Consider the following 6,299-nt stretch of genomic DNA (forward strand, 5'->3'; position numbering starts at 1 on the left):
ACACATTACAAATTAGATCACCAGATACATTTTTGATTTATCAATATTGAGAATGTCTATCACAGTTGTCATTTCTATTTCAGCTGTGGACCTATGGTTACTCAGCAAAAACAAACACCAGCACAGGCCGTGGAGTTCTGCAGAAAAAGCAGTGGTGTGGCGACAGCTGGGGCAGTGCATCACTATGTTCCTGTTAAAGAGGTCTGCCTCAAGGCACTTGAAGCAGAACCAGCACTGGTCAGTCGCAACTGGAAGGATTTAAAGAATAATGTCCACAACTCCATCATGTCTCAAAAAAGGAAATTGTTGTAGTTCATTTTTAATTTATGTTGTGCAAATAAAGCCAGTTGTAACTAATTTTGTGTGCTAAATTGTTTATCAAGCTTCTATCAATGGAGTGGGTGATTTAACCCTTGTGTTGCGTCCAGGTCAAATTGACCCTTTTTTTAGATTTTTACTAAAATTGACAAAATTAAAAAAGCTGTTGACCTGAACCTACGTGGACTATACATTATATTTAGATAAAAATAGTCTGAACCAAAGCCCCAGGGACTCGATGCTTCGTTATCACCAGGGAGTACCACGGGAATGGAGCTCCATAGTGGGGGGAAAGGATCCGGCTAGCTCCCCTGGTGAACCAGAGCTCCAGGCATCCCGCGCACTGGTTGAACCTGTGTACCCCGTTATCTCCAGGGAGTACCACAGGAATGGAGCTCCATAGTGGGGGAAAGGAACCAGCTAGCTCCCCTGGTGAACCAGAGCTCCAGGCACCCCTGCATCGGTTGAACCTATGTACGCACGCTTAAGCCCCCTCCCTGGGCTAAACAATTTAAAACCTCCCAGCCACAGCTTCGTGCCCCTGGTACTCCAAATGGAGTTTCATGCCTCTGGTATTACACTGTGGGAACAGAAATTTTTTTAAGTCCCAATACCAGGACCACAGGTCATTAATTTTTCTAAGTCACAAACAGGCCATGCTGCACTTTGCTTCACCCATGGAGAACCACACATCTCTGACCAGGCTCTTATCATCTCTGGGCCCTCACACTGACAGCCCCCTCACATAAATCTGCTTGGCAACAGGCTCCGGTCCTCACACGTGTAGAAGAAAAAGATTTTTTTTTTTATTTCGAGTTTTCTGAATTCTGTGACATGGGAGTGACATTTTGATTCTCTATTCCCACCTCATGATAGATTTGTGTTTTGCACCATTGTAGCTATAGTAGAAGTGGTGGCCCTCACAAAGAAGTCACAGAACGTGGGCCACACAAAGGTATAAAGACATGTATGTATGTGTGTGTGTGTGTGTCCGTGGTTGTCGGGGGGTCATGGTGCTGAGAAAATGAATCTTGCTTATGTTGTCATGGTTTAGGAGGGACCAGAGTAGGCTTTGGCAGAACAGAATTTTGAAATCTAAAGTGACAGACACTGGCTAAATATGACCATAACATCTTTTTTGTTTGTTTGCTTGTTTTTTGTACACTATGAATTTTGTTGGAAAAAATTCCCTATTTGAACAGCATATGTCAACAATATTTTATTTGGTTATATGTACAGCTAAAAAACTATATTTTATTTTGGGATTTTTTTTGTCTGCACCAGAGCTCAACTGACCATTTCCACACCAACTCAAATTAGATGATTAGATTAGATTAGACTCAACTTTATTGTCATTACCCATGTACAAATACAAGGCATCAAAATGCAGTTTAGCAGTTTAGCATCCAACCAGAAGTGCAATAACAACAGTAAAAAGTGCGCAGTATCTACAGTATGAACAGTCAGAACTAATTTACCAATGGATATGTACAATTGATATTTACAGTAAGATATGTAGGGTAATGTACAATATACAACAGACTATGGATTCAAATTACAATAATGGACAGGGTACATTAAGGTTATAAAACACTAGTGCAATGAGATGAGATGGAATGAAACAGTGCATAATAAGAAGATAAGTTACATGAGTGAAGAGATCAATGGATGTAAATAGTGCAAAGATAAAGATAAATATACAGTATCAGCATATAAACAGTGTGCAAATGAATACAGAGCAGTATTCTGTGAGTAGAGTATGTGCAAATTAACAGATCACTTCAGTGTTTCAGGTAACAAAACTGTATTGCATTATTCCCGTAATGTAGCTTATTTTTTATTACTCATTCATTCATTTTCTACCGTTTAGTCCCTGAACGGGGTCACGGGGGGGGGGATGGGGCAGAGCCAATCTCGGCCGGCATTTGGGCGAAGGCGGGGTACACCTTGGACCGGTCGCCAATCCATTGCAGGGCTAACACATAGACGAACAACCACACACACACACGCACACGCACTCCTATGGGCAATTTAGAGACACCAATCAATCTAAGCTGCATGTCTTTGGACTGTGGGAAGAAGCCGGAGTACCCGGAGAGAACCCACGCAAGCACGGGGAGAACATGCAAACTCCACACAGAAAGGTCCCAGGTGGGGCCCAAACCCAGAACCTTCTCGCTGTGAGGCAACGGCACTAACCACTGTGCCACCGTGCTGCCCTATTTTTTATTATGTGTCTAAAAAATGTTTTAAACTGGGCAATTAAGATAAAAGGTCCTATCTAAATTTTAAACTAGTTAGTGTAAATCCCATAAAAGCATTTGACATGTATTACTGTCAAACATTTGTTAAAGGTTTTTCAACATAACTTAATCTACTGAATGGGTACCAAGCAAAACCCTTTTCTGATTTCAGAGAGAAAATACTGTTGAATTTCCAGCACTTAAAGGCATTTCTTTTCAACAACATAACCACCCTCCTTGGCATCACCTGATTGTCACAGCCAGACATGGCAGACTCAGGTTGGTTAGAGCAAAGTTAACTGATTTGATGGAACAGACCAGAGACGGTGCAAAGTCAAACAAAAGAATCAATCAAAAGCATCGTTCAAAATTTAATACGTTTCTGAAGAGTGGTTTTGAAGCTCAAGTCTGGCTGTCACCATATTGGTAGGGCTTCAGTCCACCTACTACAGCTAATCCAAAAAAGGGCAAAGAGGGGATTGTGTGAGTGGAGCTCCTTAGACAGCTAGCGGGACCCACCCGCCTGTCACTCCCGCCCTTAATTATGCATGACTTTTAGTCTGAATATAATTTAAATGGGCTCCGGCTTCCTCCCACAGTGCAAAGACATGCAGCTTAGGTTGATTGGTGAATCTAAATTGCCTGTAGGAGTGAATATGATATGATCTTGCCCTGTGATAGACTGGCGACCTATCCAGGGTGGACCCCGCCTGTTGCCCAATGTCAGCTGGAATTGGCTGGGGGAAATTTGCTATAGAGACCAAAACTGTTTTTGTACCAGGCTGTAAGCACATTTATTTCTGCTGCATATCTGGGCATTTTGACCTGGAAGTCTATAGGGGACTAACTCCCTTTTGGAGCCAGCCTCAAGTGGCCATTAGAGGAACTGCATGTTTGGACATTTTATTGCAGTTCTCAGCCTTGGAGGTTGCCACATGGTACATACTGTATTATAGTAATTTACTTTTTTTCTATTGCAGCAGAAGCATGTGGTCATCAACATTTGCATGAGTGAGTCTATGTAAGCTTGTAGTATGTGCCACAGAACACTTTTCCTGGGAATCTGCCAGTTTATGAATACAGGTAGCATTGTGCAATGTTAGCTGACTTATTTAGGTTGGGTTACCCACTGAAGCACAAAATAGGGACAGGTTTGAGGAAAATGCAAATTTACCAAAAAAAAAAAAAGTTTTTTAAAAATTAAAAGAGCTGCAATTTGGGGCCAATCAGAAATAGTCATTAAGTAACCAGTGAGTGAAGAAACCACTTTGGATACAATGGAGACTATCAGTGGCAGTGAAAGAAAAATTGTTGGTACTACATACAGTAACTATAAAAGATATCATAAAGGTCTAATGGTGTTTTGTAGATGCCATAGAGGCCATTTAAAGAAGAAAAACATTGTCATAAAAAATCATCCCTTTCTAATGGGCTCATTCGTACAGTGTAAACAAATGTTCATGCCAGCGACTCCAGTTGTTTGTTATTAGACAACAGTTTGGCTCCATTCATCTGCATTAACCCAGACTAACATAATTATGTAGACTGATAAAAGATCAGCTACTGTGTGTGAGAGCAAAAAAAGGAGGCACATGGGCGTATTCATGTATATAAAGGCTAATTGTTCTATAAAACCCTGCTATGATGGAGGGATTTGTCCAAACCCTAATTATCAAGGCAGATTTTTGGAAACTTCGCAGTGCTTTATAAATGTTGTTGTCACTAAGGCTGCTTTACTAGGAATGAAAATAACAGTGAGAAGTTTCATTTATTTTACCTGTTTTTGGTGGTGATCTCTACTTGTAAAGATAAACTCTACTTGCATTATATCACTTTCATGTTTCCACGAAGTGCATGTTCACTTGCTTAAATGTCAACCATGTAACAGTCTTCCCCAAGTACATTATAGTAAGATGATAACACCCTTGGCTGCACCCTGTACTCCTTGTGACCTGGTTTATATCAGCATATTTGATGACTGCAAAGATGGCAGGAATGATACACCCTCACACTTGAGTGACTGGTACATATTGAGCTGTAAAAAGGCCAGCGGGCTTGTCCTTGGTTCAAGGCACTGGTCCATACAATTTAATGGCACATATACCCTTCCTGGGTTACGATGTGTTTGTGAGTGAGGGAGAGTGTGGTCATTTTAATGGTGCCTATAACTTGTAAGGAAAGGAGAATAGGAAAGGTGAGTGGAGGGAGGTGAAGGATGCATTTACAACTAAGAAAGCTTCATTGCACCTTGGCATTGACACTGCAAGTCTGAACTCTACTGGAGGGATGAACACCATTCTTCTCATTTGGCATTTTGATGATGGTAGTGGAGACCCTGTCTAACAGGTCACACCATAATCTCTTGTAGGTGTTTAACTAGGTTGAGATGTGGTGAATGTGAAGGCCATAGCTTACAATTCCCATCATTTTTGTCCTCATCAAACCAATCAATGACCCCTCGTGTCTTGTGGATGGATGTCATCTTGCAAGAGACCACTCCCATCAGGAGAGAAATGTTTCATCACAGGGCAAAGGTGATCACTCAGAACAACTTAGTGGTAAGTTGCAGCAATTCCTCCGAATGGTTGTAGGAGCCATTTGTATAATGTAAGATTTAATTAGTAAATCACTATGGGGACCATTAGGTGTTACTTTGGTGCTGTGGTTAGACACAATTTAGACAGGAACTATCAATCAGTTGCCAGGTATTGCTAGATATAGGAAGCAAACACTTTCTGACCACCATAGTCTGCTCCACTGTGCCACATATTAAGCTGTGTCTGTGAACATGTTAGGTTTATGGAACTGTGGATAGATATTATCAAAAACATGTATGCTGAGGAATAAATGTTTTGCTTTAAACAAAAGACTGATGTCCAAACATGGCCGTTGCACAAATATTTTTAACAGGATAACTAGCAACTAGTAACCCATTACATTTCAAAAGTAGCCTTCCCAACCGTGGCTGTTAGTATGGGTTTAACCACTATACCAAGGGAAAGTGAACCCAAACCATCTGCATTCATTATGCTTCTGCAGTCATTTATAAAGTTTTTACTTAACTGCAATCTCAGCAATAGGATGTAAGGGTTCTTATTCTGACAATGACTCGCACCATATATTTCAATCAAAGATTAAACACAAAGGGTAATTAGCTCTGACATTGCACTTAAATCAATAAAGTTGTCAGAAGTGCAAAGTTAAATATAATTTGTAACTTTTCATTGCTTTTGTTTGAATGTCTGGACAATGGTCAAGCTCTTTGTTCAACAGGAATCAGAACACCTCATCTTAGAAAAGAATAGTATCTCTCAAAATTCTTGGCAGTGCAAAGTGCCAAAGTGCTGGAAAAATGTGCCAGGGACACTTTCTGAAAAGAGAAGAAAATGGGGTTTCATTGTAGACCATGGTCCATAATTGACAGCATAAGTAAACAAAGTTTTGAGTATAATTTTTAAAACTTTTCCTTCGTTCCATTATCACAGGATACATGATAAAGCACAACACTTGGATTTCAGTGCTTATACACAGAATAATTATGCTGTTATTGTAGCAAAGGTGCAGCTGATCTTCCATGTTTCAGAGCAAGTAAAATTAAAATATACCACTGCAACACTTTCCTCTATATAAACTGGGCACATATTGCCCTTTGATCTTTGTCACAATAGAATAAATACAACAGATGTGGGCTGTAATCTACAGTGGTGTTTTGGTAACCCCTTTGTTTCATGTAGTTAT

Source organism: Monopterus albus, unplaced genomic scaffold, assembly GCF_001952655.1.
Source record: "Monopterus albus unplaced genomic scaffold, M_albus_1.0 scaffold74.1, whole genome shotgun sequence".
NCBI classification, from domain to species: domain Eukaryota; kingdom Metazoa; phylum Chordata; class Actinopteri; order Synbranchiformes; family Synbranchidae; genus Monopterus; species Monopterus albus.